Here is a 13,257-nt window from a genome sequence, read left to right as displayed (position 1 = left end):
TCGAAGTGCACAAGCGCTCAAGGCTTGAATCCGTTGGGTCTCGGCAACGAAACCAAAATGTGGAAGCTTTCGCTCAACCGCTAAGACCCACGGACCACTTATTGTTTCAAGCATTTCAAGCCGAGCACTAATGGCTACCTCTCACATAACCGACACACCATCCATATCAATGGGTGTAGTGAGCTTACCTCCGTGCCGTTCGAGTTACCTCCTCTCCCGTGCACTCCGGTAGCTCCACAATCCAAGTGCAAGCTTCAAGCAAGCTCCATCCTCGAGCTCCATGCTCCAAGCTCCATTGCCGCGAGCAAGATAAGAGAAGAGAAAAGAAGAGAAGAGAAGAAGAGAGGAGAAGATGGAGAGCTTCTCCTCCTCGGTCCCTCACCCTCACACACTCACTCCCTCACACTCTCACACTCCCTCTCTCAAGCACAAGCTCAAGCAAGCAAGAAGAAGAAGAAGAAGAAGAAGAGGAGAGCTACTTTTTGCCACACACAAGAATGAGCTTCTCATTCACTTTTCAACTTTATATACAAAACCCTAAATCCCTTTTGGGTGGTCATCCCCTTTTCCCCTTTTTACATGGCCGGCCGTAGCCTAGGCCCTTTTTCCCATTGTCCTTCTATCTTCCTAGCTTCCTTTCCACTGCCCATCTACATTTACAAATTGCATGGGTGAGAGCCCGGTGCTCTTTTATAAGATTTCAAGGTGCGCCTTTTTATTTTAAAATGCGCCTTTCCCCTTTTGCATTTGTCTTGGACTTTTAAGGTTGCCCTTGCACTTTTGGCATTTTCTCCTATTCTTTCTTCAATCGGGCTACCTTTTTTTCGCCTTTACCCTGCGTCTTTTTTATTTCCTTTTGCTTCTTCATGTTGGGGTTAACAAAATCCAAGTCAAGCTGAGCAACCAAAGCCAAGACTAAGCGCAGGGTGGTCATCTTAACCACATGAGAAAAGACCTCATCAAAGTCCACACCATGCTCCTGCTTAAAACCCTTTGCTACCAATCTAGCCTTGTATGCCAGCTTGGGGTATCCAGGGGTACTTTTCAGCTTGTACACCCACTTGCATGGCAAAGCGTTCTTGCCCGTAGGCAAGGAAACCAAATCCCAAGTCTCATTCTTATGCAAGGAGTTTATCTCAGACTGCATAGCCCTCTCCTAGGAGTGACTGTGACCCCTGCGCATAGCCTTATCATAAGTGAAAGGCTCTCTTGCATCTGTAACCAAGACATAATGCATGAGGGCTGAAATCTATCAAGTGGATGTCTATCTCTAGTAGACCATCTCACGACAGGGTCTGTTGCCTGCCTAGCTGCCTGTCCAACACCCTGACCATGAGCATTTGTTGTAGCTGCAACTGGCTGTGCGGGAGCTCTCGGCTCCTGAAATATGACCCTGCGGATCTCAACAACTCTCTCAGGTTGCCTATGCATCTTGTCTTCATGGAAGACTACATCATGACTGCGGATGAGTTTCCGTGCTTGCGGATCCCAGAGATGGTAACCCATCTTGCCTACATCCCCATAACCAAGGAAAATGCTTCTGACACTCTTAGGATCCAACTTCTCTTGTCCTTGTGCACATGGAAAAATACCTCACATCCAAAGACACGGAGATGTGCATAAGAGGGAGGTTTTCTAGTCCATACCTCCTTTGCAACCTGGAAATCCAAACCACTAGAAGGTGATCTGTTTATGACATTCACAGCTATACTAACTGCCTTAGCCCAAAAGCTCTGTGGTAGGCCTGCGTGGCTAAGCATACTATGTACATGCTCCTGGATGGTTCTATTCATCCGCTAAGCCAAACCATTCTGGGGGGGGGTGTAGGGGGTGGTCAACTAACGCTTAATACCCCTCTCATCACATAATTGCTCAAAAGCACGTGAGACATACTCACCCCCATTATTTGTCCTTAGACATTTTAGCCTATACCCAGACTGGTTCTCAACCAATGCAAGCCATCTCTGAAACAGAGCCAAGACATTGGATTTCAGCTTAATGGGATAAGCCCAAACTTTCCGTGAAAAATTATCTATGAACGTACTAAAATACTTTGTACCACCCATAGACTGACAAGGCATGGGTCCACAGACATCCGAATGTACCAATGCCAAGGGCTCACTCATGCGTGGCCTACTAGACTTCTTATGCGTAGATCTAGTTTTCCTGCCATAAAGACAATGCTCACATGAATTAAAATATGCATAATCAAGGGGCAGTAAGTACTGCAAACTAGAAAGTATTTTTATTCCCTTCAAAGACATATGTCCCAAACGGGCATGCCAAAGAGATACATGTGGGATAGAACCCACAGACAAAACATGATCAAGGGAAGAAGCTGATACAATCAAGGGATAGAGACTGCCAGCCTTGGCACCTCTCGCAATTACAAGTTTTCCACGAGTGATCTTCCATACAGAGTCTCCAAAACATACATGATATCCTGCGTCATTAATCTGTCCAGCTGACATGAGACTACGTGTCAAAGCAGGTACATGACTTACATCCTGTGTATAACAAAACTGCTGCTAGAAGGAAACTGCAGCCTAACATCACCAATGCCCACAATATCAAGAGAGCTGTCATCACCCAAGCCCACAGAACCCGAAACAGTACGGTAGGAATGAAACCACTCTCGGCAAGGTGTCACATGAAAGGACGCACCTGAGTCCAAGAGCCAACACTGTGCATACATAGAGTGTATCTCTTTCATCTGTGAAGCACTAGAAGAAGCTGCTAGGATATAATCATCATCATCAACATCCTCAGGCTGCATAACATTGTTCTCTTCAATTTTAACATTGGATTTTGCAGGCACTATGCTGCGATCAAAAGACTTATCCTGCACTTTGTCTTTCCCCTTATCTTTGTGCCTTTCATTGCGCAGTTCGTGGCATTGTGGCCTAATATGGCCCTTTTTCCCACAATGGTGACAAGTAACATCTGCATTCGTGCCACAGGATTTGCTACGTGACTTCCCACGAGACTTGGACCAAGATTTTTGAGAATCCCATCCACGGCCACTGCCACTACCATGCTTTCCATATTCATCATTCCTGCCTCTAACTGTCATAGCATGCGACACACGAGAGGCATCCAAATTCTTACGGTTAGCACTCTCAACATCAGATAATTTCAAGGTAATAGTAGAGGCACATAATGCATTGCGGAATACATCCCATGACTCATTAAGAGTACCAAGCAAGAAAAGAGGAGTGACATCCTTTGCAAAAGTGATGTCCTGCGAAGTCAAGTTCTTGAGTATATCATGGAACTGGCTCAAGTGAGCAGACATAGTCACATTCTCCTTCATGTGCAGATCCATAAGCTGCTTCAGCCAATACATCTAACTCGCTGGACTTTTCTTGTCATAGAGATTCTTGATTTTATTCCACAACTGCCATGCACTCTGTTCTTCCTCAAAGACATGTAACTAGAATGTAGAAATGGCATAGGCTAAGCATGTCAAGACCGGTCAGACATAAGCAACATACATGCCATAAGTACATCCAAGACAGAGCATCCAAATGCTTTGCAAAGCGAGCTCAAGCTCAACCAACAATTCCGTATCAAAACCAAGCTCTATGTCAAGCCCCAAGTGTCAATACATCACCATATATGCCCGAAACATAGCCCGAAAAGCATAGGCATAAGTATACATGAGTAAAATGACTTTAGCTCAACTGTGTATAGCAGTGATTTACTTTTCAAAACTGAGAATTTCAGCATGAAAATCAGCTCCAAATGGTTGCCAAACAATAGGCATACATTCCCCTAACATTCGGGCATTAAACGGGACCAACCGGGCATCAAATGACAATGCCAAACAAGCTGTAGCATCAAATGTCAGTGTAACACTGTCATAAACTACCTGTGGACTGTTATGACAGTCCCAAAACAGTGTTAAATCAGTCCAAATGCTATGCCAACACATCAACCATCAAAACCAAGCATCAAAGCATGTTCATATGCCCGAAATGGAGCCTTTCCAAGTGCCAATGGAGAGGGAGAGCTGTTGTTGTGACTGTCAATGCTGAAGACACATATGGGAGGGCCGCATGATTGTGCCAACTGTAAATGCTGGCCCTCGGGCTGCAAAAAATGGTGGCCAAGCTTCAAGGGGTCCGGTTAAAGCCAAGGAAGGCCTCAAACAATCTCCAGCAAGGGGAGGGCAGCCCACATATGAAATGAGAGCTGGGAGTGTAATGGCTACCCTGTTTCAAGAGGGATGAAAACTAAGGTAAACCCTATAAAGAGTGAAGCAATACCTTTGTGTGAATGCCTTGAGGGTGCCCAAAGGGGCCAGGAAGGTGCTTGGGAAGCCGGGGAGTGATGGGAGCTCGAAGGAGTCAGATATGACTGCCGAGAAGGAGACCCAATGCGAGTGGGGAGTCGATGGGAAGTTGAGAATGCCATGAACCAAGCTCAAGATTCGGGAAGCCGAGCTCTGATACCAGTTGAAAGGTGAGAAGGATCGAAGCTTTGACTCGAGGGCTATGGCGGGAGAGCAAGAGCAAGTAAGAGAGAGACAAGAAATGGGAACTCCAACAGTCACAATGTGTGACCGGGCCTTCCTTTATTCAAACTGTCATTAAAAGAATAAAGAATAAAGTGACGATGACGGGTGCCCTCCATCTACAGTGTGCAGTGGGTGGCGGTGACTGTCAGTGTAGTAATACATGGGCAGCTAGGTGGAGGCGCCTTTACCCCCAACAATAGCAAGGAAAATATGTGGTTGTTGACCAAGAACTAGTCCTTCAAGGCCACAAGATACTAATGACCAGCAAAAGGAGATGAAGAATACGATGACCAATTCAAGGCTCGATTGAAGGAAATAGTTAACATCTTTTTTCAATTGGCCAAAGATCCATAGTTTTAAATATTTTTGAATTCTCCCGAAAAGGATAGCAAGGGCAAGAAGAAGAGGTCATCTTCAAAAGCTTTTGGGTGTGGCAAGAAGCTTCCAAAGGACAACCACCGCAGTCTAAAGATGTGCCCAAGGCTAGGGATGAGAAAAAGCAAATGATATCAGTAGGATTGGATACCCAAATGCATGGCCATCTTGGTAACGCCAATCTAATGGGTTTTGGATAGCTGAGCATGCATGCAATGATGGGGTAGCTAGGATACTTTTGTAGTGGCACTATTTTCCATGCTATGGGGGATAAGGGATTGCATACAAGAATATATGGCACAACTCCTCATAGTATGTGGCAACCAATGCATGGTGTGTAAGGCCCAATAAATCCGGGTACGCCAGATAATATGCATAACCCTATGTATGATAGGATTGGTATGATGTGTGGGACACAAAGTGGCATGTTTGATAATACATCTATATTCCCAAATGATTTGGGGCTCAAGGAATGCGTGGTAGTTATGCAAATGCTTTGTTTGGTGTTGGTAATTATGCAAATATGCCAAATGTACCCTTTTTGCAATACCCAGTGTATAACAACTTGACTCCCAAAAAAGGGGTAGCAAAAGACTATGATGAGGGTGAAAAAGGGGTGAAGTTTGAGTCCTTCAGTGGTACACAAGATAGGCTGAAAGCCTTGAAAATTTTTTAGTAGTTTGATGCTGCCTATTTGGGGGGAAACTTCACCAAATCCTCTAAGATTTGAAAGACAACCACTTTCTTGAGAATAGGAATGCATTGTAGTGGTGTTCGATATTTTTAATTCAAGGTAGAGCACCATCAACATGGGTATGATTCAAGCAAATGTTTGCATCGAATTGGTTGACTAGTACATTTGGGGCGGGCCTCATGACAACTTGGAATAAGGTTGATGCAATGCAATGCAAGAACTTGGAACAATATAATAATAAGTTTTGGAATGCCTTACTGTTGTAACTTCTTATCGTCCAATTCCCTTTCATGAGCAAGTGGAAAAGCATGTATCTGGGCTTCCTAAGGGAATCATGGATTTTTGCATCAAACCCATAGAGATTATAGAGATTGCTACTTTAGCTTATGCATTGCTGCAGGAGAAAGATTCCAGCCTTCAAGAAGGGAGAAGTCAAATAAGAAGTTGTCAAAGGTTGAGAAAAGAGGTAGATCTGAAAATCAACTTGAAAAGAGGTAAAAACAATAAGGAAAGGACTAGAAATCAATTGCACAATGTAGGACTATTCCAATAGGCAACAAGCTAGGAAATTGGAAATTTAGGGAGATCTCAAGGTTAGAAAGCCCAAAACATCAATTGGATTGATTTTGGATATTGTTAATGATTAGATAATGATGATGCTACTCAGTTATACAGAGTATGGAGAAAATTAGAGATCAACATGCTTTGTTTAGCTTTGATAACTGAGCACAAGCCAATTTTATCTCTATAGAAATGGCATCTCACCTAGAACATCCTTGCGCCTTTACTTGTTCTTCAACCTGGTTCTTCTATCTCGAGCTGGGGTTAACATTACCCCCTCCTAGTTTAGTGAGAAAGACATTTTTAAGGCTACAACAGAGAGAGAGAGAGAGAGAGAGAGAGAGAGAGAGAGAGAGAGAGAGAGAGAGAGAGAGAGAGAGAGAGAGAGAGAGAGAGAGAGAGAGAGAGAGAGAGAGAGAGAGAGAGTCATTCTAGCCTTGTGCAAGTTGAGAGAGACAAAGAGAATGCTACCATAGTTGCTACAACAATAGTGAAAGGGTTGTTACAGCCAAACAACATCATATTCAGTGTGTTCCATCAGTGGAGATAGCTTTTTGGCTATTTATACAAGGCACCAAATGATTCCTTCCATTTTCTCATTAAGGGAAGTTTGCAATTGCTTTCTCTTTAACATTCTATCTCATTCCACAAACATTTCTCAACTCCCCTTAGAACTTTCTAGCAGTTTGAGTAATTAGAGGTGGAGACATTGGAAAATCTATTATGTAAATCCTAACTTAGAGCAAAAATTAGGGTTTGACAACCATCTTGAGATACATTCTCCACATTGAGGGCCTAGGACCTTAATTCTAGTAGCTTAAAGAATTTTAGGGAGATTCAAGAGGTCAGCTAGCCAATATCAATTTGGGGCTAAATTTATCTCATAAAGAGCAAGGTGAAGGCCAATTCCCTAAGCGAACCATGGGGAAAATTGGTTTGAAGGCTTATTGGTCAATTTTGATTGTGGAAAATGAGAGTTTGCAGCAAGAAGAATGTGCACAAGAGGGAGAAGAGAGCTCAAAATGCAAGAACAAAATCTTGCTTACTAAGTTTCTTAGAGTACAACTTGGGTGTACTCTCTCTTCTACCTTGATAGTGACCCATAGGCTATTTATATAGCCTCTACCAAGCTAGGGTTAGGGTTTCCCCTACCCCTTAAGGCCATTCACATACATCTTCCCTCATAGACCCTTGCTTAGAGTGGATTCCCATGCCTATATTCTAACATCCCCCCCAATGCCAAGGTGGCATTGCATCACAAGACATGTTAAAGTTCCCCCCCCCTCCCCCCCCTCCACAAATCAAATGGGATGCCTTTATAAATCAGGCTACAAGGATATTCATAGATAGAGGATTTACAATGGCTTTAGAGACTAAGATAAGTGTTAAGAGGTTTTAGGATGCAACCTCTCTGACTCAAGAAATGAGAACATTTGTCTTATAGTATGCCAATGTCTCTTACAAAGTATGATTTTGGGATAATGTACATGCTGAGTAGATACATGATATTTTAATATGTTATTAGGCACCTTGGTCCTTTTGCCACAAAGACCAATGCAAGACTGCCATTCTTGCTCATGTGTATGCTGATCAGATGAGTAGAGGTTTGCCTTATTGGAAAAATATTCAACAGGGAGAATGTCAATGTTGATGGCACTTAGATAATATGCCAAATCCTCCAATGCTAATCCACACCTCCAGTTAAAAGCTAAGGGGCCCTGAAGGTTGCTTACATTGAGGCTAAATGTTGATAAAGCAGATGGTTCACAAGAACCTTTGTGATACTCCTCTTCTTCTTCAAGATAAATGTAGCTAATATATGTGTCCTGGTCCATAATGCGGGAAGGTCTTACCACTTGCATAAGCAAGGGCAATGTCTAATCCCTTACAAATTGACACAAGAGTAGAAGCTAATAATGCTTGGGTCAACCAAGTAACAAGCTAAAGTGATTTAAAACTGATTTAGTAAAATAATATTGGGAGATGGTCTATGTGTTTATCAATGTACACATAGCCTTACAACAATACAAGAATCACTTGCAAATGTGAAAGACTAGGATATATAAACTGAAATACACGATATATGTAGCAAGCAACACAAGTTTATGATGAAAGATAGGATGGTCTATGGTCTATGTGTTTATAGTTGTACACATAGCCTTACAACCAAGCAAGAAGAGGTTAATGACATAAAGCACTTGATGGATTTATTTTTTTGATAAAAACACCAATTTGAGTCAATATCCAGCTAGCAACATGATTGTAAAATGCAACATTAGTGCTTACAAACACTCATCTCAAAGTTTATGCCACTTGAGATACAAAATGTGGGTTTTTTGGATGAACTAAGGAGGTCCACCAAGGGTTAGAGAGCTTTCAAATCTTTAACTAACTTTGGAGAAGATCAATCAGTGACTAGAATCACTGTTAGTGATAGCAGTAGTGTGAAAAAATTAAAATATGAAGAAAGCTTGAGATTTAGCTATGGCTGCCACCAAGAAACAAACTGCTGGGGTTTGCCTCTATGTGGCTAGCAAAGAAGGAATTTTGTCAAACCCTTTTAGGATTAGGAAGCCCACTTGGGGGCCTACCATTATCCCAAGAATCCCACCATGATTGCACCTTCTGCAGTGTACACAACAGTATGAACTGATCTTGACCCAGATCTGTGTCTGTCTCTGCATTTTTTATAATGCCGCCTTCTGATGTGGACAATGTCAATGTTTCACACAATAGGTAGCTACACCAGGAGCTGAGGCACAACTTCCCAGAAGAATGCTGGGCAAGATATGGGGCTCCTTTGTTTCGATGAAGCCCTCCAAGGTCAAGGGGTCAAGGTTTGGCTATGGGGGTAAGAAGGAAAAGATGAAGATGATGAATGCTTATGTGCACTTAATGAAGTTGAGGATAGAGGAATCTTAAAGCATTAGAGGAGGCTTTGATACCATGTGGAAAATCAGAGTTTGCAACAAGAAGAATGTGCACAAGAGGGAGTAGAGAGCTCAAAATACAAGAACAAAATCTTGTTTACTAAGTTGCTTAGAGTACAACTTGGGTACACTCTCTCTTCTACCTTGATAGTGACCCATAGGCTATTTATATAGCCTCTGCCAAGCTAGGGTTAGGGTTTCCCCTACCCCTTAAGGCCATTCACATACATATGCCCTCATAGATCCTTCCTTAGGGTGCATTCCCATTCCTATATTCTAACATTGATAACAAGAGGTACTTGGATTAGCAGAAAGAACCAAAGAATCTCAGTTGTACTCCATCCATTTTCAATAAAAGCTAAAGAAATACCACAAGGGGCACTAGTTTTGGGGCCAATCATTGGAGGTAAAGGTGCATGTACTTAACCGCTCATGTATTCATTACATTAACAATACCCATACACCTATACACTATAGATAGAGGGTGACCATCACTGTTACTTCATTCTTTATTCTTTCAGTGATATTTGAATAAGGGAGGTTGGTCACACATAGTGACTATTGGAGTTCCTACATATGGTGTCCCTCTCTCTTGCTCTCTTGCTCCATTTGCCATAGCTCTTGCTTTGCTCTTGATTCCACTTGTGTGCTTCCACTCGGGCTCTATCTTTTAACTGGTATCAGATTGAACCATTTGACAAGCTTATTCATCCTTTGCTTCAACCCAGATTCAAAGCTTTAGCTCAAGGTTTCATGGAAGCTATTGTTTCTTTCTCCCAAGGTATGCATTGAGTCTTCCCTTCTCCCGGCTTGTTCTAGCTTACCCCCCGCTTGTTGAGGAGCTTTTCAAAGCTTAGCTAAGCCTTGTTGAGTGCTTATTGAGTTGAGAAGCAACCATTTTAACCATATTGAGTGGATACAAAGTACACTGTAGAAGTCATGGATATCTATGGTAGCTTGACAACATTGTTGCATTTTGGTCATAACTTTTGCATATGATATTAGATTTAGGCATCCTATAGCTAGAAATAAAGAGTGTGATGAGAACTATAGATTTGCACACTCATAGAGTTGATATTTTGTAGTTTTTTGTTCTCTATTTCATACAGAACAAAACAGTTGGTTTGGACATCAAACAATAAATTCCATAATGCATGTTTGATGCATTGGGGATGCTATTTTGGTGCCTGAATGGTATGATTATGCTTTTGGGATTGATTTGAGCTTGGAATAGCTCAAATTTCACTGTCGTTTTAGTGCTAAAATAATAGGGCAGCAAGCAATTATCAATGAAAAGCTTATGCCTAATGCTGGTTGATGCTTGATGGGATGTATCACTACTTTAATTGTTATGTATACTTCCTAATAGGCTATGGCATGCTTTTGAGCTAAGATTTAGGCTTTGTTACATTGATCTTGGTTGTGGCGACATGCCTTGGTTACTTTAGTGGCCTATACACTTATGGGCTTGAAGAATCTACTAGGTTTTATACTATCGACTTATCCTTCATATATTTTGGATACTTAGATGTCATGTACTTGATGTTTGAATGAGCTACATTCTATTTTCAGCAACTTGTCTTCTCACAAGGAATTGAATTTAAGGACAATATTCCTCCCTCGTTTTTGTTGGTTACATTGCTTGAGTCATGGGACACATTGTGTACTACTATGTATCCAAATAAGCTTATTGATAGGCTGAAATTGCATGTTAGAGGGTGTGCTCTTGAATGAAGAGGTTAATAGAAAGAATATTGATACTTCCTACACCTTTCATGCTTTGATAATCAGAGGAAATAATGGTAGGATCATTAATGATCACCATGGAAGAGACTCTCAGAAGTCTCATTCTCAGTCACATGGGTAGTCTCCAGTAAGTCTCGTGACTATAAGTCAGCATTGACTTGTCATTGTGGGGAGTAGGGTCATATTTGGCCACAATGCCATAAAATGCATGATGACAAGCACAAAGAAAATGGAAAGGATAAAGTGCAAAAAAAAATGATGACTGTAGCATTGTCTCTAGCAAGTTCAATCTCAAGATTGAAGAGATTAATGTCGTGCAAACTGATTCCAATGATGACTACATACTTGCAACTTCTTCTCTTGATGTCTTATAGCTGACTCATACCTCGTCTACCTATACTCAATGTTAGATGCTTGATTCACCAGCTTCATTTCATGTCACCACTCATCAAGAGTGGTTCCACTCCTATCGCAACATGACATGATCTATCAAATTGGGTAATGAGACTAGCCTTGGATATTATTGGTATTGTAGATATCTAGTTATAGTTTCCTCTAGGCAGTACGTTTACTTTACATAATGTATGCCATGTTTTGCCAAAAGCCTACTTTCGGCTAGATAGTTGGATGATACATATTGTGTTGTATCTTTTGGTGATTCCTCATGGAAGCTTACCCATGGGAATCTTGTATTGGCACAAGGTGCCAATTCTAGCACTATTTATCCCTTGTATCTAGGTCTATCGACCATGTTTTGACAGTGATTGTCATATCACATGTATTGTTATGGCATCGTTGGTCATCACCTTAGGCACATGTCATTAAAGAAAATAAAAATGCTTACCTGTTTGTAGTATCTTCTGTCTCTTGACTATATGTGTTTTGATTCTTGTGATCATTGCATTTATGGCTCATAGACTTGTAACTCACATAAGAAGTCTAGCATTATGGGCATGGGTGAGCCTCTGCCTCTTATTCATTTTGATGTTTGTGGGCTAAGAGCATAAATAGGATGATTCATGAGTGAGTTCATAGTAAGCTTAGCCAAGTAGGCTTATCACAACACTTTTAGGCTAAGGTAGTTACTAATGTTGTACATTTGATTAATCGATCCCCATGCACTACTATTGATTATCACGTTGCAGAGGAGGTATGGTCTACAAAACCTCCATCAGATGCTCATTTTCATGTCTTTGATTGTGAGGCTTTCTACCATGTTCTCAAGGACAAGTGCAATAAGCTAGATCCTAAGTTCATGAAATTCATATTTCTTGGTTATGGGAAAATAGGTGAGATGAGCTATGACCTATGAGATCCACATGCTCAAAAAGTCATCTATAACCATGATGTTATTTTCCATGAGGAGAAAATGCATAAGTAGCCTAAGCAAGTCATTGAGGTAAATAGGGAGATATTTTAGGATGAGCCTCCTATTATTGTACAACTAGCTAGATAGCCTACAATAGTTGATGCTCCAAGGGCCCAAGACCATGCTGTTAGATAGGAGGCATATGCCCCACAACTTATTTTGCAATGGTCTATTAGATATAGATATCAACCTAATTGATTTATGCCCTCTATGGATTATGTTATGGTGACAAGGGCTACGTGGCTCCATCTAAGCCTCAAAGCCACCGATAGGAGAACCTAGTGCAAAGTCTAAGGAGGGGGGTCATGACTCATCCCACCCCACCAAGACAAACCAACTGAAACCCAAAGAAGACATGACTCAAACCACTAAGACATAGTTTAAATGGGTACCTAAACAACAATATTGACCACCTAAAAGCCATCCTGCATGGATCCATAATTCCTGAACATCATGTCCTAAGCTTAGGAGACAAAGCCGGTGGTATAGAACCAAAAGAACGCCAAGCCGTGATGGGTGCCTAAAGCCCTGTTGCCCTGTGCTGTGCAAAAGATATCAACAAGAAAATATACATATTTTAAGATATTCAATGATAATTATCAAATTTCTACTCCATTTTGTCCAAGGAAACGTTAATCTTGACCAATCAAGCTACAAAATTCCTACCAATCTAATGTTTTGCTGGGGGTTTTTAGTTTATGCAAAAACACTTGACAGCGTGTGATGAGCATCCTAAGAATATGTGAGGCCTATCCCATGTCCTTCATCTCAAAGCTCTTCTTGAGCTAATTTTTCAAAACATCCCGCTCATCATGAGTGTTCTCAGAAATCAACATATCATTAAGAAAAAGTACCAAAATCATAATGTTGCCATCATGAGCCTTTCTTGTGTATAAACATGGATCCATATCACTATGAGTATATCCCTGGGAATGCATGAAAGCATCAAACTTGTGGTACCATTTTGTAGGTGCTTGCTTAAGGCCATAAAGGCTCCTGCTCAACTTGCACACTAGGTGTTTCTTACCTTTTTCCTCAAAACCCTTAGGCTACTACATTTAAA

Source organism: Lygodium microphyllum, chromosome 3 (assembly GCF_053477565.2).
Source record: "Lygodium microphyllum isolate KBCC chromosome 3, Lygodium_microphyllum_v1.1.10, whole genome shotgun sequence".
Classification (NCBI taxonomy): domain Eukaryota; kingdom Viridiplantae; phylum Streptophyta; class Polypodiopsida; order Schizaeales; family Lygodiaceae; genus Lygodium; species Lygodium microphyllum.
This window is presented reverse-complemented; position numbering follows the sequence as displayed.